Source organism: Hemicordylus capensis, chromosome 10, assembly GCF_027244095.1.
Source record: "Hemicordylus capensis ecotype Gifberg chromosome 10, rHemCap1.1.pri, whole genome shotgun sequence".
Lineage (NCBI taxonomy): Eukaryota > Metazoa > Chordata > Lepidosauria > Squamata > Cordylidae > Hemicordylus > Hemicordylus capensis.
In genome coordinates this window covers 14,487,482-14,514,072 of record NC_069666.1, presented here as the reverse complement: position 1 = coordinate 14,514,072, position 26,591 = coordinate 14,487,482, and the positions used below count along the sequence as shown (strand labels likewise).

The window sequence follows — 26,591 nt, the reverse complement described above, 5'->3', positions numbered from 1 at the left end:
CGGGTGGCGGCGGGACTCGGGACTGAGTGCGGCAGCAGTGGCTGGCGGGTGGCGGCGGATCGCCAAATACAAAGATCTACAAATGGAAATTGAAAGGCTGTGGCAGAAAAAGACCCAAATAATCCCAGTGGTAATTGGCGCCCTGGGTGCAGTTCCAGAAGACCTTGAAGAGCACCTCAACACCATAGGGGCCACAGAAATCACCATTTGCCAATTACAAAAAGCAACTTTACTGGGAAGAGCCTATATTCTGCGACAATATCTATAACAACAGCAACAACATTGATAATAAAATTCAGCCTTCCCAGGTCCTTGGGAAGGACTCGATGTCTGGATAAAACAAACCAGTCAATAACACCTGCCTGACTGTGTAAACAAGAGAGAGAGAGTAGTAGTAGTAGCAGTAGCAGCAGCAGCACGGGTGTTGTAGTGCTCAGCTGCTGGCTTAACAGAGACCCAGTTGGCTTGGCAGTGGCAGATTCCAGACAAAAGTGGGAGTGGTCTCCCCACCCACCCACCCACCCGCTTCTGCTTTCCAGCCACATCCTGCTGTGTTTTGATAACTGCTTTGGGAGCAGCCGGCCCCACACGCTGCTGTGTGTGTGACATCAGCGAAAGAGGCTGAAGGGAAGTGGTGAGTAAGTCCAGTCTGAAATTTAAGCCAGCATCTGCTGTCTTGTGTCACAGAGTAACTCGTCTGGCTTGGAAGAGGGAGGCGGCGGCAGTGGACGGAGTGGAAGGGTCGGGAGCCCCTCTGCCTTGACCCACTCTTGGCTGCCGCTTGCAGAAGAGGATTTCCCCACGAGGTGTGCTGCAAAAACAAACGAGGGAATAAAAGACACAGTCCTATTGCACGTGGGCGGCCCAAAGTGGCAAGGCGGCAAATTCTGCCTCTGTCCACGCCCCTGGTCTTCCCCCTTTCAGAACGGACCCTTGTGAGTTTTGGAAGTGCTGTAGGGGGGCGAGATGGAGAGGAGGTTGCCAATAGCTGCTTCTTCACTTCTCGTGCTTCCTGCAAGGGTTGCAAGGAGTGTGAGGAGCAGGAAGCACAAGAAGTGATGAGAACTGAACTCTCAGGGACGAGGAGGACAACAATTCCCATCATCCCCAACTGCAATGGCCTGAGGCTGGGGATGATGGAAGTTAGGAACATAGGAAGCTGCCTTATACTGAGTCAGACCATTGGTCCATCTAGCTCAGCATTGTCTATCCAGGCTGGCAGCGGCTTCTCTAAAGTTACAGGTAGGAGTCACACTCAGCCCTATCTGGAGATGCCAGGGAGGGAACATGGAACCTTCTGTATGCAAGCCTGCAGATGCTCTTCCCAGAGCGGTCCCATCTCCTCAGGGGAATATCTTCTTGTGCTCACAGGTAGTTTCCCATTCAAATGCAAACTGGGGCAGAGCCTGCTTAGCAAAGGGGACCATTCATGCTTGCTCCCACAAGACTAGCTCTCCTCAGAATTGTAGTCGACAATAAAGTCATTCACATGATCATTTTTCCTGGGTCTGGGGAGGGCTGGGGAGGAAGGCAGGAGCAGTCCTACCTTCCCCCACATGACTGGATGATCTGTGGTGAGATCAGAGCCTTGGTCTATCCAGCTCAGTAGGGTCTACGCAGACTGGCAGCAGCTTCTCCAAGGTTACAGGCAGAAGTCTCTCTCAGGCCTACTTTGGAGATGCTGCCCGGGAGGGACCTTGGAACCTTCTGCATGCAAGCCTGCAGGTGCTCTACCCAGAGTGGCCCCATCCCCTAAGGGGAATGCCTTACAGTACTCATGCATGTCGTCTCCCATTCATATGCAATGCAAGGCAGACCCTGCTTAGCAAAGGGGACCAGTCATGCTTGCTACCATGAGACCAGAACTCCTCCCCTCCCAGATCTCCTCCTTGTCCAGATCGAGGGAGACCTTTCTAGACTCGGGCTAGGAAAGACCCCTGCCGAGGTTTTCTAAAGCCTCACTACCAGTCAGTGTCAGTGAGACTAAGCTAGCCGGATAAATGGCCTTATTCGCTCTTAGGCTGCTCCCTATGTTCAAACAGCTAAGTGCAAATTGAATGCCATGCTGCTAGCCTGCTTTTATGCATGTGCGATGTTGCTAGCCTGCATTTCTTTCTGGGAAAGAGCTGTTCTTGTGGTGGCGAGCATGAATTGTCCCCTTTGCTAAGCAGGGCCCACCTTGGTTTGCATCTGGATCGGAGAGTACATGGGAGTGCTGTTTGATAGTCCTCTTAGGGGGCAGGGCCATAGGTCTGTAGACAAGCATCTGCTTTGAAAGGTCCCAAGTGGCATCTCCAGGGACTCTCCAGGGACTCCTGCCTGAAACCGCTGCCAGCCAGTATAGACAGTGTGTAGACTATACTGAGCTAGATGGACCAATCTGCAAAAGGCAGCTTCCTGTTTTCTTATGTTTATACTAATGCTTAACTAAGACTTCCAGACAATATTCTGTAGAAGATGCCTTCTTTGCCTCTTTCCTTGCGGGCAGCACCCATCTGGTGTCAACAAGATGCTCAGCTCTCCACACAGGGGCAGAAGGAGGCCAGTGGCGGCCTGGTTTCTGCTGCCACTGCCAGCCCCACATCAGACGCAGGGAGCATTTAGCCACACCCCCACATCTGGCATCAAATGTGGGGGCGTGGTTTCGCTCCCAAACGGGGCTGCGTGGCCCCGTTTGGGAGTAAGATCAGCCCGCGCTGCGTCGGAGCAACTCTCCCTGCCTTTTAAAGGGGCCGCACAGGGCCACACGGGGCCACACGGGGCCACACGGCCCAAATGGGGGCACGCGGGCCCCGTTTGGGAGCGAAATCACACAACCCGCACCTGATGTCAGATGTGGGGGTCTGTCTGGGGCCACAAGGGGCGGACCATAAGGGGCAGCGGCCCGGGTTCTTTGAACTTGTTCGCCCAATGGTGACTCCGCCCCTCTCTCCACAATAAAAAACAACAAACCAGTGTGCAAATGTGTTAAGGGGTGTGAGGAGAAACATTAAAGTCCTCACACATCAGTGTGCTCTGGTGGTAAAGAAGTTTATCCCAAGAGATTATCTGGAGACATTAGGTTGAGTTCAGAAAACAAATCAGGATTTATTAAGAAACTAAAACATCACATACTGAGAGAGAGAGAGAGAGAGAGAGGGAGAGAGAGAGAGAGAGAGAGTCATTGAACAACATTCACAAACAAGCACTAGCTTTCAACAATTGAACAATTCTAACTGAATCTTAACTGACCAAGAGAGTCTAGGGATGTGCATGGAACTATTTTTGTGTTCTGTTGCAGAACTTTCCATTGGAACAACCAATCGACTTGGTTCAGTTGTTCCGACGGAATGAGCTTGGAACACTCAGAACATTCTGGGTGCCGTTCTGGATTCCAAAACGGCACTCTTCTGGTCTCTGTGCACACACGGCAGCCATTTGTGTGGTGGTGCTGACCATGAAAATGGCTGCCGTGCATGTGCAGAGGCCAGAAGAGCACCATTTTGGAGTCCAACATGGCACTTGGAATATCCCGACTCAGAACAGGGTCATTCTGTTCTGAGCTCAGATCATTCGAAGCAGCCCATTTTGAGTCGGAGCATTCCGAGATTGGAATGTTTGGCACATCCCTAAGAGATACCTATTAACATAACTCATCAAGCCTCTAGTGGCCAGGAAAAGTTACTGCAGTGCTAAGAGCAACACTCTAGAATTCTCACTTCTAACAAAATGACAGTCAGCAAACTGCAGAGAAATCAGCCCACACTGTATCTTACTCTTCGGTGAAAAAGGATTGTGTCACACATCTTGTTTAACTCTGACTCAGCCTGTGGTTATGCAAGTGTGTAGGCAAAGAGGTTCAAACAATGGTGACTAAGCCCATCTTCCCTATTATGATTATATATTGGATTTTTGTTTTGTTTTGTTCTGATAAGGATTCACACTTTAACTTGGTATTTAGAGGAGGGAAGATTTTCATGCCCAAAACAGGAGCATTTCCCATTAAAATCCCTTCCTGCTCTTCTCCAGGACCCTGAAGAATGAATAAGCATTAAAAAAAACCACACAGAGTTCTAATCTGGAGGTTTTATGTTTAACAAATCTTCCTCATAACCAACCCGTCTGCTATCTGTACTAACCTGAGTATTTGAACCCAAAGGGACTTGTGGCTTCTCCTCTGTTTGATGAGCCAGATGCCTGAGGGGAGATAAACAGTCAACAGGAGATACAACATCAAGACCCACTTTCACATCTTTGAGGTGATCCCAATTTTTTACTATCTCCTTCTCCAGAGTCTTCCATTTGTTTTTTATTTCTGCCAGAGCATCAGAAGTCAGCTCTACTGACTTTGCCATCATTGAGACGGCTGCCTAAAGCTTCCAGAAAGGGGGAAATACGTACATCCCAAACATACCCCCTCTTCCCCATCCTGACCGCGGGGAGCAACCTGGCATTAGCATGGCTATGCCCATGAGAACTAAATAGAAATTATTATTTATTTAATATATTTGTATATCGCCCAAAACGTACGTCTCTGCACACATGCGGCAGCCATTTGCATGGTGGTGCCATTTTGGAGTCCAAAATGGCGCTCGGAATGTTTCGGGAGTTCCGAGCTCGTTCTGTCGGAACAACCAGCTGGACCGGATGTTCCGACGAGACTTCTGGGGCTCTGGCATTCCGTTCCGAGCTTGGAGCGGAACACAAAAATCGTCTCATACACATCCCTAGTCTATCTTGGTCCATTTAGAAAGAGTCTCTGAACTTCCATGTTCAGCAGCATGCAGTAAGCAGTTGGTGGAGGCAAACCACAGAGAAGGGAAGACTCCTGCCTGAAACTTTGGAGAGCCACTGCCAGTCAGTGTAGAGCTGGTTGGACCAATGGCCTGACTGGGTATAAGTCAGACCCCTGCCACTGCCATCAGACCAGCTCTTCAGAACTGAGCTGGCCCTTGGCAGCTTCGCAAGGAAGGCCTCTTTGCATAAGGAGAGAAATAGGAGGTGACTGGTGGCTCCACCTCCAGTCTCAGAGGCAGGATGCCTCCAAATACCAGTTGCAGGGGAGCAACAGCAGGAGAGAGGGCATGCCCTCACCTCTTGCCTGTGGGCTCCACAGAGGCATCTGGTGGGCCACCGTGGGAAACAGGATGGTGGCTGGAATAGACAAGCCTTGAGTCTGAGCCAACAGAGCTGTTCTTATGAGACTGTGCATAGTTAATCTATGGAATTCTCTGCCACAAGATATGGTGACAGCCACCAGCCTAGTTAGCTCTAAAAGGGGCTTAGACAAATTCATGGAGGACAGTTCCATCAGTGGCTACTAATCTGGTGGCTATAGGCCACCTCCAGCCTTAGAGGCAGGATGCCTCTGAATACCAGTTGCAGGGGAGTAACAGCAGGAGAGAAGGCATGCCCTCACCTCTTGCCTGTGGGCTCCACAGAGGCATCTGGTGGGCCACTGTGTGAAACAGGATGCTGGATTAGATAGGCTTTGGGCCTGATCCAGCAGGGCTGCTCTTATGTTCTGTGTCAACCTTTCCTCCTTCCTGTCCCCAGCACCATGTTCAAAAAGGCTTGCAAAGGGACCTCCTCAGATGATTGATATTGGCAGTAACTGGAGATAGACCTCCTCAGATGGCCTCAATGGGCAGTGGGGCTCATAGAGAAGAAGACTTTCTCTTAAATACCCAGGTCCTAAGCCATTTAGGGCTTAGCACTTTGTATTTTGTCCAGTAACCTATTGGCAGCCAGTGTAGCTCCATCAGTTAAGGAGTAATGTGGTCTCTCTGAGATGACCAGAGACCAAACTGGCTGCCGCATTCTGAACCAGCTGAAGTTTCTGGACTACGTACAAAGGCAGCCCCATGTAGAGTGTGTTTGATGGCTACATAGAGACGGGCCTTCTTGGTCGCTGCCCCGTGATTGTGGAATGCGCTCCCTGCTGAGATACGATCATCCCCATCTCTGGCAGTTTTCAAAAAACACCCGAAAACCCATCATTTTGCCCAAGTTTTCTCCGCTTCCTAAATCTTTAGGTTTTAATTTCTGGTTCATTTTAAAATTGTTAAATTTAATTTTTGTATATGTTTTTAACTTGTTTTATGCTATTGTTAACTGCCCAGAGATGAAAGTTTGGGGCGTTGTACAAATTTAATAAATAAAATAAAATAAAATAAAATAAAATAAAATAAAATATAACCCATGGTCAGCCAAACTGGGTGTGTTGTAATTCTGCTTTCTAGAAAGAGAAGCGTTGCTAGCCAGTAATTCCACACATGAATGCTCTCTAGTAGACGTCGCTGGCATGATTTTTCAGGACCCTGATACTTGGATAATGCAAAGTTAGCCAGGCATTGATGGTTGCTAATGTTTTTTGTTAATGTCCTCAATGTGCCTGCATCCCACCAGAACCACAGAGTACTCTGGTAGGGAGGGAGAGGGGAAAGGAGTTGGAGCTGATTAATTATTTTGTTATTAGGGAAAATAACTGGTTTGATCTGAGCCATAGGTTCTTCCCATTCGCTGAAAATAAGGGACACATTTTTAATTTATTTTATTTTAACATTTCTATCCAGCTCTTCTGCCAAAGCCCAGAGCGGTGTGCATGGTTATGTTTATCCTCACAACAACCCTGTGAGGTAGGTTAGGCTGAGAGATACATGACTGGCCCAAAGTCAAGCAGTGAGCTTCATGGCCAAATAGGGATTTGAGCACGGGTCATCTCGGTCCTAGTCCAACACTCTAACCACTACACCATGCTGGCTCTGACATCCCATAAGGGGCAGGCAATCTCCTGAAATAAAGGACCTCCCTGTTAATAAGGGACTGTTGGTAACCCTAAGTCTTGGGGAGTCCCCATCAGTAACTACAAAGATTTATCCCATTCATACAGGTCCTGAATAAAGACTTCCCCCATCCCCAACTTCTGGACCCCACACTTTAGTTGCTGCACCATATTGTCTATTTACACAAAGAGATAAATGGCATGAAATGGCACTTCCGTGCTATTCACCTTTGGATGAGCAGAGCCTGGGCACGCCGTCCTAAGGAACGAAAGACCAGCGGGGAAGGTCTCTTAAGAGAGATAGCGCCTCTCAAAAAGGCAGATGTGCCTTTTTATTGATAAAGGCCGTTGACTGTCTGGGTGAAAATAGTCCCGGCTGGCTCCCTGCCAGAGGTGGCAGGCGAGATAAGACAGCCAGTATCAGCTGCAAATATGGAAAGCCGGTCAAAGGAAGTATTCGCGGAGGGAAAGGGATGGGTGTGTGTGTGCAGGGGAGGATGAGCTCTGTTCCACAAAGTTAGAAAAGGTCATCTTGATTTCACAGGTGGAAAGATGCCCAATGGTTCAGCAAGGAAACTGTCCAAAGGCGAGTGGGGTGATGATTGTGAGGAGGGTCAACTTGAGCTGACTGATAAAGAAGAGATCCAGGACAGGCCTCCTGACCAGGATTGTCAATGGGGTGGAGGGGTGGGGGACAAATTTTGGCCTACTGTGCTCTGACATGCAGCAGGAGCTGTCCTGGCTTTCAGACAGTCAAGCGTCTGTTTCTGGCCCTGGTGGGGATTGAACCTGGCACATGTAAGCATATGCTCTACCAGTGGGTTGCAACTCCTCCCTACTTGTCGGGGGTTTGGCTGCCCACCGTGGGCATTTGCAGGACTTTTTCCAGGGAGGGGCAAAGCCAGCATTCAGTAGTGTAGGGAAGGCATGGGCGGCCTGTAGGAACATAGGAAGCCCCATCCCCTCAGGGGAATATCTTACAGTGCTCACGTGTAGAGGCTGTTCACACAACCAAAACATAGTCGGAGAAATGTCCTACCCAGGTTTGGAAGCTGTGTGTGCTCCTAATCTTCAGTTGTGTGGAAGCAACCAACTAGGAAGGAGGGAGGAGATGTGATTGTGTAGAAGGCAGGAACTAGGTAGGACAGCTTTTCCTCCTACCTTGGTCAAATGCTGGCAACGAAAGTTGTGTATAAATTTACCTTATTAGCAGGGACATCCCTTATCTCTGCCCAAAATTGTCTGTCCCTTATGGGATGCCCTTTGTCCCTTATTTTCAGTGAATGGGAAGTACCTATGGCTCAGATCAGACCAGTTATTTTCACTAATAATGAGTAATTAATGAATGGCAGGGAGCCAGCTGGGATGGGAACTCCTTTCCCATCTTTCTCCCTACCAGGATATTCTGTGGTTCTTGGGGGCTGCGTTGGAAGTGAAGGACTCTGCACTGTCTCATGTCTCAGTGACAGAGGGGGACAGATTAATGAGTCAGAGGGTAGAGGGGTCAAGACATTGGTCATCCCGTCTCGACTGCTCCAACACTATCCCTTTGATATGTCGCTAATCCCATATGTGGCAGCTCTCGCGAGAGTTCACAAGTGAGCTGCCAGGGGAAAAGCAAATGGGCAGGCTAATGAATGGCCGGTCAAGAGAAAATGGTGCTAAGGAAAGCGGTGGTGGTGGGGGGAGCGGGAAAGTGGCAGGGGGGCGGGGAAGATGTGGGGGGCAGGAAAGAGGCAGTCAAAATGGGCCAAGAACAGGGGAAGAGCTGAGGGGGAGGGAAGGGGAGAGGCAAGAGGGATGTGGGAGGGCCAAGAACAAGGGGGGAGGAAAGAGGGGGGAGAATCAGAGACACAGATGCTATGAGCCCGGACCAGCTAGTTGTTGTTGTTATTATTATTATTTTTATACCACCTGATATGTATATCTCTAGGCAGTGTACAAATGTTAATATTAAAAATGACAGATTAAAATAGATAAAACACAATAAAAACAATTTTACCCATTTCTTTCCCCCCACATTGGGCTAAAAGCAGCTTGACGGAGGGCAATTTGGAGACAGAAAGCTGGGAGGGAGGAATGGGTTAAGATGCCTCCCCAAACACTAACCCTCCATGGGAGACTGCAGCCAGCGGGGCTATTCTAAGAACCAACAGAAAGGGAGAGAACTTCCAGCCAAAAAACTGCATGTGATTAACTTGATGTGTTGGTTGACTTTCAGTTTAAACTGAGACGACTGACCTTTGAAGGGTTTACATTCTTGGACTCATTCTTATCTATCTTCTCTTGTCTCTATTTATTCTCCTGCTTGCTCTCGTCACCTTTTATAAAACCCAGATGCACTTGTTTGGTGCTCTGCCATTTCACCTGTCCTTCTGCTCCCTGCAATGGAATATCCCATGAAATTGATTGCCGGGAAATCTAGGACCAAGAAACGGAAGTACTTTTTCACACAACGCGTAATCCACTTGTGGAATTCTCTGCCACGAGATGTGGTGACAGCCAACAACCTGGATGGCTTTAAGAAGGGTTTAGATAACTTCAATGGAGGAGAGGTCTGTCAACGGCTACTAGTCGGAGGGCTGTGGGCCACCTCCAGCCTCAAAGGCAGGATGCCTCTGAGTCCCAGTTGCGGGGGAGTAACAGCAGGAGACAGGGCATGCCCTCAACTCCTGCCTGTGGCTTCCAGCAGTATCTGGTGGGCCACTGTGCGAAACAGGATGCTGGACTAGATGGGCCTTGGGCCCGATCCAGCAGGGCTGTTCTTATGATCTTATGTTCTTACCCTTCTCTGTCTCTTCCCATTAAGTTTTTTTTAATTATAAAAAGGTGTTTTTTTTAAAAAAAGAGATGACCAAAGAACACTGAAACAGATGTTCATGTGGCCATAAACTGGGTTAGGGACGAGTCCTACTCACTTGGAGGTGGGAGCTTGATCATCTGTAGGGTGGGCGCTCCCTGCCCACATCTCGCCCCGAGCTTCTGTATGAGGTAGGAAGAAAGTGCCCTTCCCAGCTGCAGCTTGACAGATGAAGAAGCTTCCCACCACTGATCTTGTTTTGAATCCAACACACAATTGCAACGTGTGAGGGAGGGCACCCATCTCCTGAAAGTGGGTAGGGTTCATCTTCTACCTGTAGAATCCAAGGGAACGAGTTGTGGTATGCAAGGACAAGGCAGTGGAGTGGAATCAGGAATATTAATATTTTAATGAAATAGATATTATATACAGAGAGGCAAGTGCAGGCTGCTTTTCCCTGCTCTTGCTGCTGGCTGTTTGTTAGCCCCGCCTCTACTCCGGGACTGGAATACAAGTAATTAAAGCCCCATTCAAAAGCTGGCCTGGATCAAGGAATGGGTTAACCAGAAACACCGCACTACCCGAATGGCGCAGTGGGGAAATGACATGACTAGCGAGCCAGAGGTTCATGATAAATAAATAAATATTAATTAATAATTATAATTATTAATAAATTATTAATTTATTTATAAATTCTTTATTCTTATTCTTATTCTTATTGCTGTTGTTATTCATGATTCTAGAAGACATTTCTAGAAGACATTTTACATTTTGGAAGGAAGTTGGTTCATTCTGAGGTAGGAATAGTCCCTTTTTTTCTTTTTTTCTTTTTTCTGCTGGTCTTGTATCTGATAGATATTACCTTTAATATTAACATCTTGATGTATTATTGCTACTTTTTGTTGTGAAACTGCTTTGTGAGTACTTCCCCCCTCCTTTTCTTTAAAAGTAATGTAAAACTGATTAGCAAAAATTAAATTTAAAAAACAAAAAGAAAAGTAATTCAATGTTGTCATTTTCAGTGTTGCCATTTTCCCATGCAGGAATTTTTCTTCTGCGTTTGGAGATTGTACGAGCCAGTGTTTTCTTAAGCAAAAGTTACCCTGATGATTGTGTATGTGTGTTTTGGAGGTTTTGGTGGCAGAGAGGCAACTATTTGTAACATGCATGAAATCTCTGTTGATTTTCCTGAATGGGTTAGGAGCCTAAATGCAAATCGGCTCTTGCCAGTTTCATGTGGCTGGTTCGCATTGACTTCATGCCGCTCAGGTGAATGCACAAGGTTGGAATTCTGCCCAAGATGTTTTATCTGAAAACATTGCTTTTGGCCAAACCAGGTTTTGGCCAAATTTCTGGGCTTTAAATTTAGAGAAATGAAGCTTGCATTGCAAAGTTGCTTCTGATTTCAAAGCCAAACTGAACCCATTTGACTCCAAAGCTGTGTCAATATTCCTGGCTGTGTCTTTTGGATGAGACACTGTGTAGTTCTCTCACTTCCCTGATAGATTTGCACCACAGAGAGACATACTGAGGAGAGCTGGTCTTGTGGTAGCAAACATGGATCATCCCCTTTGCTAAGCATGGTTTGCACTGGTTTGCGTTTGAATTGGAGACTATATGTGAGCACTGTAAGATATTCCCCTCAGAGGATGGGGTCGCTCTGAGAAGAGCACCTGTATGCTTGCATGCAGAAGGTCCCAAGTTCCCTCCCTGGCATCTCCAAGACAGGGCTGAGAGAAATTCCTGCCTGCAGCTTTGGAGAAGCTGCTGCCAGTCTGTGTAGACAATACTGAGCTAGATGGACCAGTGGTCTGACTCAGTATATGGCAGCTTCCTATATTCCTGTTTCCATATTGAAGGAGAATGGGGTTTGCATTATTCAATGCAACCTCTCCAGATAAATTGTACAGTCAGGACTAACCATATCATTTATTCCAGTTGGCACAAAACATTTAAAAAAGAAGAAAAAAATCAGTCCCTGCAAGGGCTGCCATGTTAACAATTTACTAAGTAAATATATACTTGTTTTTTGTAGTTGTGCTAAATTGTTTTTTCCAGTCATAAACCATTGCCTTAGGTGGTTGTCATTTAAACTATAAAAAATCTAAACTTTGCTGAAACTTGGCAAACCCTGTGAGCTTTAAAAAAACAAACAAACACAAAAAGGTTAATTATTTTCAAACATTTAAAAGCGAGGTTGACCCCTCGCCTGCTACAGGAAAGGGCACTGCTGAGCTCACAGTATAGATTTACTGTTCAGTTGTACAGTTCAATTGGCAAACAACCATTGTTTTTAAAAAGACTCGGAAGCCAGCGGTGGGGAAACCTGGCCCTCCAGCTGCTGCTGAACTACAACTCCCATCATCCCCAGCCATAAGAATTTGTGGCTACAAATGATGGAAGTTGTAGTTTAACAACCTCTGGAAGGCCAAGTTTGCCCACTCCTGCTCAGGCCTGGTTGAGGCAACCATAGCTTAGGTCAGAGAAAGAAGAGGTATGAACACTTGATCACCCTGTTCAGACATGCAAGTGAACTGGAGTTAAGCATGGCTGAGGTTTCACTTCTTAATGCCAAATCGTGATGCAGACGTTCACCAAACTGTGGCCAGCCAAACTCCAGATGAAGGAGAGGGGAGTCCTTCCCTGCTGCCTGGCTGCCAAGGCACATCCCTGCCACCTTGATGATTAGAGTTTGGAATAGGCATGAAACCGCGGTTATAGTTGAGTCAGCATTTGGGGGTAACGCTTTGGCAGCAAAACCCCAGTTGTCAGCGGTGAAACTTAGAGATAACCAAAGCTTCCAACTGGAGTTTGGTGAGGCAAACTGCAGTTAGCTTTTGGCCTGAAACCGCGGTTTTGTGCATTTGGGCGCACTGCAGTTACAATCTCGGCCAACTATAACTGTAGTTATTCTGTATGTCTGAACTCAGCCTATGTATACGGGACAGGTACTGAGGCCTTGTTCATTCACGACCACCACTTCTACCTGGCTGAGACCCAGCGCCTTTCCTCCATGAAATTCATTATCAATAGATATTGAGGTTATTCACACAATCAAAAACTGTGCTCTACCCAGGTTTGGGAGCTCTGTGTGCTCCCAGTTTTCGGTTGTGTGGAAGCAAGGCAGGCGGAAAACCTGGGTGGAAGTGATGTGTGGAAGCAAGGTAGGAGGAAAAGCTATCCAGATTTTCCTCCTCCCTGGCTTCCACACAGTCACTTCTAACCAGGTTTTCCTCCTACCTTGATTCCACACAACCGAAAACTGGAAGCACACAGAGCTCCCAAACCTGGGTAGAGCACAGTTTTTGATTGTGTGAATGGCCTCATTGTTTCTGTATGGAAGCACTACAGACAAGGGCCCAAGGGCCCACATTTTATTTCTCTTCCACTACAAATAACGGTGCGGTGGGGAAATGACTTGATTAGCAAGCCAGAGGTTGCTAGTTTGAATCTCCGCTGGTATGTTTCCCAGGCTATGAGAAACACCTATATCGGGCAGCAGCAATATAGGAAAATGCTGAAAGGCATCATCTCATATTGTGTGGGAGGAGGCAATGGTAAACCCCTCCTGTATTCTACCAAAGACAACCACAGAGCTCTGTGGTCGAGTCGAAACTGACTTGACGGAACACTTTACCTTTAGGAATAAGGCTACCCTTGTTCATTTGATAAGGCAACATGCATCATGTTCCGAGGGATATTTGCATAAGGAACATGATCTGTACAGCCTGCTCAGAGAAGTGCACCGTGGCAGGGGACTCAGTTTGGTGGGGCACTTTTGTGGTATATTTGGAGTAATGTTTAACTTGGTCTGAGGCCGAAGGAATGTACACATTGACCTCTTGTGTTTGGCTAAGGGTTGCTTAGCAATGAAACAGCAAGGCCCTGCCACCCTGCGACATACTTGGAGACACGGTGAGGAAATGATCCGTCTCTAAACACAGACCAGGTACTTCCTTGTTCCTCAATGGTAAAAATGGACAAACAGAAGATCCGCTTCCCTATCAATGAAATTCATTCCTTTTTTTTGACAAACTTCTACCAAAAAGCTTTGTAGATTAGGGAAGGAGCTCTCGAAGTAGGATGAAGGGAGTCTCCTCAAGAGCAGGGAGATGTGGCTTTTGCCTCCACGAAGATAGGAGGCTCGTTCACAGGACTGCCAGCAGGGCAAGAGAAGCGAGTGTACTGGACAGGAGAGCGTGGGATTTACCTGTCCTCCACAGATGGAAGCTGCCTTGTGTGAGCCTGTGGAGGGCAGGTAAATTCCTGCAGGGTACCGAGTTGTTTGCTCCCACACAGCCAAAAACTGGGCAGGACAAGCTGTGCACACTCCCAGTTTTTGGTTGTGTGGGAGCAAAAAACGAGAGGAGAGAGCTGGGTATGATGTGCGAGGCGGGAGCTGGGTGGGACGGCTTTTCGTCCTAGGGAGGAGAACTGCTCTTGTGGTAACAAGCATGAATTCTTTTGCTAAGCAGGGTCCACCCTGGTTGCATATGCATGGGAGACGCCATGTGGGAGCACTGTAAGATATTCCCTTTAGGGGATGGGCCACTCTGGGAAGAGCATCTGCATGCTTGCATGCTGAAGGTTCCATGTTCCCTCCCTGGCATCTCCAAGAGAGATTCTTGAGAGAAATTCCTGACTACAACCTTGGGGAAGCTGCTGCCAGTCTGTGTAGACAATACTGAGCAGTGGAACAGACACAGAAGAGGGCAACAAAGTGGTTCAGGGGCCTGGAAAACAAGGCCTGTGTGGAAAGGTTGTAGGGAATGAAGGTGGAACCTACTTGATTGTCTGCACCCATGCCAGGGTAGGAAGCGAAGGCTCAGACTGACACGTGCAACCAAATATTTGAAGTTGGCTGCCAAACCAAGAGCTGCTTGCCCTGTAATTCAGCTCAATTTTATTGCAAACTTTGATCAACTATACAATCCAGATCAGATAAAGGGAACTTTGAAGTTACATCTCAATACAAATGCATCTATGTATATACACATGTGGAATGCCCGGAGAAGTTGCTTATGGCTGAGCCCACGCTCTTCATGAATCTCTGGCTTGTTCCAGGTGAGCCTTGGCCAGTGGGAGTCAGGGGCGTAGCGGGCGTTGAGCAAAGGGGGACAATTGTCCCCAGGCCCCAAGGGTCTGAGAGGGCCCCCAAGGCTCCTCCTTGCCCTTGGCCAGGGTGCCTGCTTGCCCCCTCCTGCACCCAGTTGGTGAGCAAATCACTCACTGGCTGGGAGAGGAAGGTACGCCCCGCTCCTCTCCAGGAAGCGTTTCATGCTGGCTGGGGTGGGATGGACACCCCCCCCGGCTTTGGCCCCTCCCATGTTTCTGGCATCAGATGCAAGGGGCGGGGCCAATGCCAAGAATAGGGCTGTCACAGCCCTGTTCTCAGCACTGGACCTACCCCCTTGCGTCTGACATCAGACGCAGGGGGAATGGCTTGGGGTGCGCGCTTCGCACAAAGGAACACCCAAGGGGTAGGGAAACCAAACCACTGGTCAGACTTTGTCCCACAGCATATGCCAAGCTACGCTCCCAGTTGGGAGCAATGGTTGCAAAGCAGGTGACATACAGAAGGCCTGCCAGTTGAAGGGAAGTGCAAGGCATGCTGGGATAGCACCCAGGGTCTCACTGGGAGGCCTGGCCAGGGGGTTTACCTCTGGCTCCACTTAGAGACCTCCAAGAAACTGAGCTACGTGACCAACCAGAGCGCCAACTTCCGATCCCCTCCATATCTTGAACTGAGTGAACCTCAAGTTCTGTGTTATGTGTGAACTTGGCCTTAGTATGTTTGCAATTGCTGGTTTCACTTAGATTGCTTTCAAACGGTAGTGGCGAGGGGGAATCGCATCTCAAAGTCTACACAGTCAGTCAGTCAGTCTGCAGGAGAGGTTCCCATTCTCTAGGTCTGACCCTGCATTGCTTTCTCTCTCTCTCTCTCTCTCCTTATTTACAACTGAGAAATGTGTCTTTACAATAAATAACAGGAAGGAGACAGTTAAAGCCATCAAGTAGTCATCTATTATTGTTATTGTTGTTGTTGGAGAAAATAACTAAATACAAGGACCTTCAGCTTGACATTGAGCGGCTCTGGAAAAAGAAAACAATAGCGGTGCCAATAGTTGTGGGTGCCCTTGGTGCAGTACCAAAAGAACTTGAACACCATCTCGACACCTTGGGCATCGATAAAATCACAACGCATCAACTACAGAAGGCCACACTACTCGGTAGGGGTGTGCACGGAACCGTCTGGCCCGGTTTGGTTCAAGGCCAGACCGGCCTCGAATGGAAGCGGGCCCATTCGGTCCAGCCCCCATCGAACCCCCCACTCCTGGTCCGGTCTACGAACTTTTTTTAAAAAAATTAAATTAAAAGTAAATAACTATAGCCCTTTTGGGGAGGCTTGCTGTAGCCGTGGGTGTGTGTGTGTCTACGAGGGTCACCTCTCCCCTGCCAGCCTCCCTCATCACCACCACGGCTGAGTAAACGTAGTCTTTTTGGCCCTCCCCTTCCAAAGGAGAGCGGCGGCCCAAAGACCCTTGGAAAGGGCCCGATAATTAAAGTACCAAATCCAGCAGTCAATAACCTCTGTGTGTAAATAGCATCGATCATCATCATCATCATCATCATCATCATCATCATCATCATCATCTATAACTTACAGAGACCTCTGTAATTCTGAGCTACCCAATACCTAATATTACTGTTGCAGGATCCACATCTCCCTGGATCTGCCTGCAAAAATATCTATCTATAGAACGCGCTGGTGCCTGCCAAATGATGAAGTACCTCCGGCTCTCCTATCTTTTCTAAGAGGAACATGACTATTTGGAAGTGTGCCTTACTTTGCAGCATTCCATACAATAAACGTGTTCAAGTTCAGAGATTAGAAGAACAGAACTGGCATTCATAATGCCATATAAATGCCTCCCTCTGGAAAAGACATGTAACTTTAGTCCTACCAAAGACAAACCCACTACATCCAAAGACCTTCATAAACTATCACTTCCTGGTCCCCCCTGGTTTGCATTTGAATGGGAGACCACAAGTGTGAGCACTGGAAGATATTCCCCTCGGGGGATCGGGCTGCTCTGGGAAAAGCATCTGCATCCAATTCCCTCCCTGGCATCTCCAAGATAGGGCTGAGAGAGACTCCTGTCTGCAACTGTGGAGAAGCCACTGACAGTCTGTGCAGACAATACTGAGCTAGATGGACCAAGGGTCTGACTTGGTAGAAAGCAGCTTTCTATGTTTCCTAGGTATGCGTGATGCTACTTTGGACAAGATCCCCGACTGTACAGAGAAAACCTGCCTGCATACATGTTGTACAAGAGTAGGCTCTTTCATCACTTATGCATCCCCATTGACCTGACGGGTTTGCATCCTATCCGGCTTGTGATCCCTTCTACAGGTGGCAAGGTAGAATCTGGCTGTACAGACTGCATTTGAGGCTGCCTGAGCAGAATAGATCGACCTCAGTAGCAGAGTTGAGGCCAGAGAAACAGTTCAGAGGCATTCGTTTCCAGGGGTGGGAAGTGCACACCCCTTCCAGGGTTGTTTTTGGTTAAACCATTCCTTCATCCAGGCTAGATTTTGAATGGGGCTTTAGTTATTCCAGTCTTGGGGTAGAGGCGGGGCTAACAAACAGCCAGCAGCAAGAGCACGGAAAAGCAGTCTGCACTTGCCTCTCTGTAAATAATACCTATTTCATTATATTGAAATTCCCGATTCCACTCCACTGCCTTGTGCTTGCATCCCACAACCCTTTTCCTTCCATTCTACATGGCCCACTGCCTCTGTGGATTAGACCGGACCTTCCAGATTAGATGGTGAGAAGCCGCCCAGTATTTGCTAAGAGGAATCTTGCCCATTTTCTGAACGTGTGAAAATGTCAAGCAAGCTTTATTCATAGGGTTAGTCAACTAACGTCATTAATTACCTTACCCCATCAGTAGTTAATGGATAGCAAAATCTCTGCTCCCCTAATAAAGTTCTTTGCCACTCCTTTGCTCCCTGAAACTAGCTGTTCTAGAGGGGATCCAGCTCAGTGGTGGTGGTGGGGCACCAGTTTATCACCCCCCTGCAATAATGCAAGAGAAGTCGAGCAGGTCCCGGGCCTTGAAGCCATTTCTGAAAATATACTCAGTGGTGATTGATTACCATTACTTTGTGCTGCCCCTGTGAACTAAGATGCTGGGAGTGTCCTCAGCACAGAGGTAAACAAGGATTACATAACCCTCATGAACAGGCTGTTCGTGATAATGATTCTCTTTGCAGCCCTTTCGTTAGCAGCTCCTGGGACCGGCTAATGACCTATTCATTAACGCAGCATCTGAGGCGAAGGTCCGAGGGTGCCAGTTTTGTCCTGGTATCCATTGTACTGGTTGCTAAGAGCTGGGGGACATCTGAGGAACACACACACACACACACACACACACACACACACACACACACACACACACACACCATTGTTGGCTATTCCCGATAGCCAGCTCTTTGCTCTTTTGTCCAGCCGGTTTCCTTACAATAATGAACCAAGTTAGACTCTCAGGAGCCTCATGGGATAAATTTATCAGTTGCTGGACTGTATCAGGCTGTAGGTGGGCAGCATTTCTATGTCTATAGCCTGAACTTTCCTGCCCTGGACATCAGGATGTCCCTTTCTGAAACATCCGATTAGCCTTAAGTCTGGAGGGTATCAGAACAGGTTCTACACAAGGAGCCGCCTTACACCAAGACAGACTCTTGGCCCATCTAGTTCAGTATGGACAACTCTGACTGGAAGAAGCTCTGCAGAGTTTCAGACAAGGGTCTTTCCTAGACCTAACTAGTGATGTCAAGGAATGAACCTGGGACCTTCAGTACAAAGCAGATACAGCTATAGCCTAGTCATGGAGCCAGCCAAATGGTGGCCTGGGTCTAGACCCACTCGGCGGCCCCCACCGGTTACACCCTGTGCGTGTGATGTCACATGCACGGGTGTGTGGCAGCAGCAAGAGCCAGCAGCAAGAGCACAGAAAAGCAGTCTGCACTTGCCTCTCTGTAAATAATACCCCCCTTATTAAACCATTAATATTCCTGATTCCACTCCACTATCTTGTCCTTGCATACCACAACTCTTTCTTCTGGATTCTACACAGAGAACAATAAAATTGGCAAATACTACTGAATTGTGGCATCCTCTTGAGCAAGAAATGTATGCCTCCCATGCTGACCCAACCATCTTTAAATTAAAACAGTTCAACAGTTGATGAACATCTTCTTGGAGGGACTTAATGACTCCCATCAGTAGCAATTTCTAAAGTTCTCAGTCGTTTCCCAGGAAATGTCCAGGTTTCTCTCTCAGCTAGGACTGTCACCACCTACAGCCAGGACAATAGTGTTCTTGGAAGCTATAGGGTCACTTTATTTAGCAAACAGTTTGTCAACTTAGAGCAAACATGGATTATTGTAATAAACAAAAGGCCTTGCATATTGACACAAAAGGCCAGCTTTCAGCATCCGGGAAGCTAAACTAGAAACATATGTCTTTCGATCAGACATGGAAGAAGCATCCAGGAGCCTTCCCGGAGGGTGATTTTGCTTTGCTTAACCACAGAAGGTGTTCACATATGACCGAAGAGAGGATTCCTCTTCAGACAGAGCACTGCCCAATAAGGCAAATCTTGTAACTGCTGGCTAAGCATGATCATTCCACCCTGCCAGCCTTCACACCCATTATGGGATACATGCCAAGGCTCTCATCACCCTTCCTGTAAAAGCTCATTATTCCCAGGCAGCTGAATGCTTCATTAAAAGGAGCCATAATTCTCCGAGCCAACAGCTAGTGTATGTCTCTGTGCACGATACGGAGTGTCACGTTTCCCTCGTGCTCTGTCTGCGTATCAGACATGTAGCAGCCTGGAGGCCTACGAGTGTTCCCTGAACACCTAAAGCTGTTAAATGCAAACGTGACTTTTCTCAGGTGCTTGTCAAAGCCTATTGTAGAATCCAAGGGAAAGAGTTGTGGTATGCAAGGATAAGTCAGTGGAATGGAATTGGGAATATTAATAGTTGATGAAATAGATATTATGGGCAGAGAAGCAAATGCACTCTGCCTTCAGTGTTCTTGCTGCTGGCTGTTTATTAGCCCCGCCTCTACTCCAGGACTGGAATACAAGTATCTAAAGCCCCATTCAAAAACTGGCCTGGATCCAGGAATGGGTTAACCAAAAACACCACACCCATCTCGAAGGGGAAAGCGCTCAGAAGACAGTGGAGGGATGAGGTGACCAGATACAGAGAGGAGGCCAGGAGAGGAACATAGGTAACTCCCACATACTGAGTCAGACCCTTGATCCATCTAGCTCAGTATTGTCTACACAGACTGGCAGCGGCTTCTCCGAGGTTGCAGGCACGAGTCTCTCTCAGCCCTATCTTGGGAGATGCCAGGGAGGGAACTTGGAACCTTCTGCTCTTCCCAGAGCAGCCCCATCCCCTGAGTGGGACTATCTTACAGTGCTCAGGCATGTAGTCTCTCATTCAAATGCAAACCAGGGTGGACCCTGCTTAGCAAAGTGGACAATTCATGTTTGCTGCCACAAGACCAGCTCTCCTCCCATGCATTAGGGTTTTCGTTAGGCAGAGCTTGTCACTCAGGGCTGAGGAAAGCCACACCAGCTGATTCTGGATCAGTATCAACCCAACTCTGGTCATTATTGAATTGTGCATTTTATCATCTGGGTCCCTGAACTGCACTGATATCAATGTAAGAACATTAGAACATAAGAACAAAGGAACAGCCCTGCTGGTTCAGGCCCAAGGCCCATCTAGTCCAGCATCCTGTTTCACACAGTGGCCCACCAGATGCCACTGGAAGCCTACAGGCAGGAGTTGAGGGTATGCCCTCTCTCCTGCTGTTACTCCCCTGCAACTGGTCCTCAGAAGCATCCTGCTTGAGGCTGCAGGTGTCCTATAGCTTTGAATCACTGCATTTCCTTTAGGAATCCTAGATCTTCAGGAAAGGAAAGCCCACCCAATCCCCTGATAGGTTTGATGCACTGCTAATACTAAGGCCTCATTCACATATAACGCAGAACCACAGGTCCAAAGGACCCACGGTTCTGCCCTGTCCGTATTTGGACGTAACCGGCAGGGCACTTTCCAGATTGCACGCTATTACTGAGTTGCAACGGGTCCCTTAAGTGTGCTTTTGTATTGCCTGTGTTTTGACATCGCAACCCCTGCATTGTGAGGAAGGTGGAGTTCATATTTCAGATGCCTTCTTTCAAATTTTATTACTGTGTCACAGCCCTATAACATTGCATCTGTGTTGCAAAATTAAACAAACAAACAAACAAACAGAATAGCTGTATTTGCCCGTTGTAGGAGGCTTGCCCCCTTACAACAGACGTCGAATGCAGCTTGTATTTGGCGCCACAAAACATTACAGTTTACACCACTTTTTGTGGTGTAAGGCTCTCAATCTGGAAGCTCTACAGCAGTTAGGAAGACTGAAGAGGGGAACGGGTAGTGGATGCATGGGCTTCCTTCTGGAATAAAGGGTGGCCCCAAACAGCCAATCACAGCTGGAGTGAGGGAGGAATTTCCTCCCTCAATTCTGGCTAGAGCACAGTGGGACTGCAGTACAGTGTTTGGATGTAACGCTGGGACCTTCTAGCCTCAGGTAGGAGTGGTGAAACCCTCCACAAACCCAAAGTTCAAATGGGAGGTTCGAGAGGGAAACCTCGGCTCGCTTTACTGTCCGAACCGTGATTGCATGCGTTCAGCTGTACTAAAAATTCAACCTCAGGTCCCTTCAGCTCTGGTTTCCCGTTACGTGTGAATGGGGCCATTGTAGCATTGCATTCGGTTCTGATGAAATGGAAATAGAAAGTGTCCCAATCTAGTTTGCAATAGATGAAGAAAAATGAGAAGCTCCAAATACAGATGCAAATGAAGAGACAAAAGTCCTACGGTGCTGTAAACAGGTGTGTTTGAGCCCTACGTGTGTCGGCCGAAGCCTTCTTCGGGGGCAAGATATTATCCAATGTAACCCTGTTACAAAAACATTCCTTCAAAAACAGGGAACAATATCTTAGAGTACGGATTTGCCCTTGTAGCTCTAATGAAATTGAGACGGTTGCTCATATCCTGCTTCATTGTGAATTGTATAAAGAGGTTAGGAAATGCCTCATTGTACCCTTAATATCATGACATTTGGGTTGCTGTCGAAGCAGTATTCCTAATGATCTGCTAGTGAATTTTTTTCTTGAAGATAAGGATGCTGTTATTTCTTACCCAGTGGCAAAGTTTTGCTACATTGCTAGCAGAATCCGGAGTATATTGATGTAGGGTGAGTCTTTTGGGGTTATCTGAATGTATTTTGTGATTTGTTCTTGTTAGGCTTCCCAGATTTAGAAGGCTTGCCATTTTGGGATGGCAACCCTAGTGGAACGGGAAAGGCGGTGGGCAGCCGCAGGACACCCGTGGTCCCCAGACACCTCCCCCCCCACTGGTTTTCTTGTGGGTACACCTGTGCTCTAAGAGACCCTGATCTTGCCATCACCTCCCTCATTGCTGCTTCCAGAGAAACAGCCAGCTGTGATGTTCTGGAAATGGACCAGCTGGCTTGCCTGTAAGTGCAATGTAAGTTGGCAAAAGAGGACCACTTAATTAGCTGGGAACTGCTTGCTTGCTTGCAGTTCACACACCCCTTATTGTCACCATGAATGGGAGGCCCCAGAATGACGGCTGGCATTGTCCAGCTGTGCCTTTCACAGCAGCCAAGCACAAACTGAGCGGGTGTGGCTTGCCTCAGTATGGAGAGAACATCACTAGGGAAAGCAGCCCTTGCTTTATTCCTGGGAGTCAGGCTGTCCTAGAAGGCAAAAGAAGATGACCCATCAAAGCAACCAATTGCAATGGGAACGTTGGGGAAAGCTGCAGTGAGGGCTGAGGTCATCGTCCTTAGCAAGCATGAATTGTCCTCTTTGCTAAGCAGGGTCTGTCCTGGTTTGCATTTGAATGGGAGACTCCATGTGTGAGCCCTGTAAGAAATTCCCCTGAGGGGATGGGGCCGCTCTGGGAAGAACACCTGCCTGCTTGCATGGAGAAGGTTCCAAGTTTCCTCCCTGGCAGCATCTCCAAAATAGAGCTGAGACTCCTGCCTGCAACCTTGGAGAAGCCAGTCTAGGTAGACAATCCTGAGCTAGATGGGCCAAGGGTCAGACAGAGAAGGCAGCTTCCTATGTGCCTACCTGTCCACGCCTGAGCATCTCTTCTGTTTGTGCTTTCTAATTCTCTTGCAAGAGATCTGCCCCCTCCTCTATTAATTTCAGAGGTGAAGCACCCAATGCCAGGCAAGGCTTATTGGCTATGGGCAAAATTCCTCGGTTGTATTTGCCCTTCCTCTGGCCATTCTCCCCCACAAGACTTTGTTTTTTTGCTAATTCAATGGATTCCCTAATGGACAAGAGGAAAGCAGGGAGTGACTCTGCTGACATCTGAGTGTTGCCCCCCTGCCCCCCCCCGCCCCGGCTCCTGCAATTCCTACAGAGCAGCTCCGGCACACAGCTTGCTTGCTAAGCCCTTTGCATTCATTAGAGAGCAGCAGCGGGTTCATTTGAAGCGCATCCCTGAAAAGTGTCTCACTCGGGGTCTTTGCATTCTTTCATTGGAACCCTCCAAGAGGCTTCAACAACAGAGCAAGGATTCTGTGCAGATTGCAAGGCAGAGAATCCCTCTCCGGTTCCCAGGGTGAAATGAGTCTGGCTAGTTGAGGCCCAGCTTGGGTGGGATTAGGTTAAAGGGCCTCACTGTCAAAAACCAGGAGGTAGCAGTCGGCCGCTTGGGGCCCCAATCCAGATCAAGATGGGGGCTAGAAGTCGATGGTGTGCAACCCTGTTTCCTTGCGTGCTGGCAAGGGCCAAAATCCAATGTTAGGTTTGTAATTTAGATTTGGGCGGTAGATGTTGAGGGATGGAAAGGAGGAACCCAACAGTGGCAACCTGGCCTTTCCAGTTATGGAGGACACAGAAAGGGGTGGAAATCATGGGGAGGGGGGCATTTTCTCTCCCCCTGCTAACTGAGCAAAGAGGCACCTTTTTAGAAGCGGCAATTCTCTTTATTTAGCAGGAGCTTTCCCAGACAGCAGGCTTCACCGTGGGTTTACTGAAAGTTCAAAGTTGCCCCCAAAAAACCAATGCAAAAAGTGTGTGTGGGTTGTTTTTTTTACTTAAATGGGAAAGAAGGAGCTGCATGAAAGCTGGTCCCAGGAGAGACCAAATGGCAACTGATTTCCATCAAATGGCTACTGAACGAAAGAGTTCTGGGAGCAGAAGGACAAATGGCAATGGATTTCCATCGAATGGCTACTGATAGAAAGAGTTATGAGAAGGAGGGACCAAATGGCAACTGATTTCCATCAAACGGCTACTGAACGAAAGAGTTCTGGGAGCGGAGGGACCAAATGGCAACTGATTCCTAGTGAGGCACCAGACAGGGTGGTGGGTGGCTAGTTGGAGAGGGGAGGCAAATTGAGGGGGGGGGGGGAGTGTGTGTGTGTGTGTACATGCATGTGAGTGCATGCACCATCATGGGTGTGCCGCTCTGGGAAGAGCACCTGCATGCTTGCAGGCAGAAAGTTCCAAGTTCCAGAACCCAAAGCTCCAAGAAAGCTTCTGCCCCACTTTGCCCTGGGAACCCTAATTGGACGAAGCCGCCCGGCCACTTCCAGGTTGTGATGGCATGTGTGTACGGGGAGGCTGTTTTTGTTTCCCTTCCACTCGGCTACCTGCGCACGGCAGTGAGTCGGGACAGCCCTGGTTGCAACAGAGTTTGCCAATGCTGAGTCAAAAGGGAAGGGCCTGCCGGGGAGAGGAAGACACAGGCAACAGCTGACGAACTGCCCACGTCCCTCCCCCTCTCCCTTGGCCACTCCGCCTCTTTCCCTGGCCAATCATCAGAGAGAGAGAGAGAGTTGGGGGAAGTTTGGAAGGAGGTCCTGTCAACACTCTTTATTTATTCACAACTAAATTATCCTGACTTTTGGACAAGACACTTGGCGGGGGGTGGGAGGGAGTGGAGAGCAACTAGCCCTATCCATCCCCAGCACAGCATCCCTCCAGTGGCTGTTACTGGTGTCTACCTTATGTTTCATCAGACGCTCAGATCTAAACACCATTCCCCCCCCATGCTGTTTTTCTATATAAATCGCTTTGAGAACGTGTGTGTGTGTGTGTGTGTGTGTGTGTGTGTGTGTGCGTGCGTGTGTGTGTGTGAAAAGCAGTTTATAAATAATAGTAACAGTAACAGTAGTAAAGAGCTTCTAGTCACACAGGCATGATACAAAAGGGAAAGAAGCAAAATTCAGACTTTTGTACAAACCTGGGGTCCTTTTTGTCATATCTAACTTTGTCTCTTTCGTTCCCCACCCAATTTACTTAACATCCAACCTGGTGAAGAGGATACAGAAGAGGATACAGAAGAGTTCTTACTACTCTGTGACATCTTAAGAAGTCCTAATAAAGGTATTACCGGAGTTTGGAATTTGGGTTCCCTTTCACCTACTGGCCGCATTCGCACATAACGTGGAACCTGAGTTTTAGGGGGCAGAGGTTACCTTACTGTGTCATCCAAACGCTTGCAACTCTGGTTCCGTGTGCCAACCAACCCTCTGGGAGCAGAGGGACAAATGGCAATTGAAGAGACACAAGGCCCATGGTGCTGTAAACAGATTTATTTGAGCCCAACGCGTGTTGGCTGAAGCCTTCTTCAAGGGCAAGATATTATCCAATGTAATCCTGTTACAAAATCACTCCTTCAAAACCGGGTAACAATATCTTAGAGTAGCCAAAGTTAATGAAGCACATATGCTGATATCTTCCTGCAAATAAGCAATTAATAAATAAGATGGCTCCCTGTCCCCTAAGTGCTCACAATTTAAGGGAAACATAAGGCACACAGCAGCAACAGCCACTGGAAGGATGCTGTGCTGGGGATGGATAAGGCCAGTTGCTCTCCCTAGTCCAACACTCGAACCACTATACTATGCTGGCTCTTTGAAAGTGGCTTTGAAAGTGGCATGGGGGCGAGGAGGGAGGAAGGTTGCCAGCTGCCTCCTCTTCTCCCCACATGCTTCTTGCAAGGAGGGTCAGGAGGGGACCTCCTTGCAAAGCTCACAAGGCTCAGCTCAGTCCCAAAGAGCTACTCTGATGGCAGCAGCGGGGGCCATCTTGCTGTCCCACTGCCACCCCAATGACCAGCCACCTGAGGCCACTGCATCACCCTGCCTCATGAGAGGGCTGCCTCTGGGTCACCCAGACATGACCTAATAAGCCTTATGTTGCTTAGCACTGCTGGGAAATCTAACATAGCTGTCATGGAGAAAGGAGTGTGAAAGATCAGAGCAGCCCAATGTCTCTTCCTGACGTGCCGATTGGCTCAAAGAGTTTGCGTGAAGTTTATTTCATTGCGAACGATCCCTGCTGTGTCTGAAGGAGGTCGGGAAAGCATCGATTCCCTGATTGGAAACAAACAGGAAATTACTCAGCCTTGTATAACTGATTGCTCAGCGTCAAACACAGTTAAGCATAAATTATGCATGGGATGAGGCACTTTCCATTTTCTGTTAGGACAACCAATGATCCTTTCCCACCATGCTTCAAAAGGAGCCAGCTCATATTTCAGCCCACAGTTGTTCTCAATGGTGGGTTATTTCAAGGAGGAGAGCAGCTCTAGAATACAGGGATGCAGGGAGCTGCATTATGCCAAGTCAGACCGTCGATCCATCTAGATCAGGGATTCTCAACGTTGGGTCCCCAGATGTTATTGGACTTCAACTCCCATAATCCCCAGCCCCAGTGGTCTTTGGTTTGGGATTATGGGAGTTGAAGTCCAGCAACATCTGAGGACCCAACATTGAGAATCACTGATCTAGATGGCCATAGGATCACTTGGAATTTCTGAATGGCCATTCAGAAACTCAGTGCATTCCATGGCCATTTGGAAGAAACCAGGGCATTTCATTGGGCATTCACTGTCATA

At 48.1% G+C, this 26,591-nt stretch overlaps 1 long non-coding RNA gene across 1 annotated transcript; it reads right to left on the bottom strand.

Moving 5' to 3' along the window:
• Positions 1 to 3,062: 3,062 nt before the first annotated feature.
• On the bottom strand, positions 3,063 to 7,228 carry LOC128335170 (uncharacterized). Its single transcript, XR_008311530.1, has 3 exons — positions 6,992 to 7,228; positions 4,119 to 4,176; positions 3,063 to 3,113 (listed from the first exon to the last, which is right to left on the bottom strand). It is a non-coding gene; the product is annotated as an uncharacterized LOC128335170 (long non-coding RNA).
• Positions 7,229 to 26,591: the final 19,363 nt, after the last annotated feature.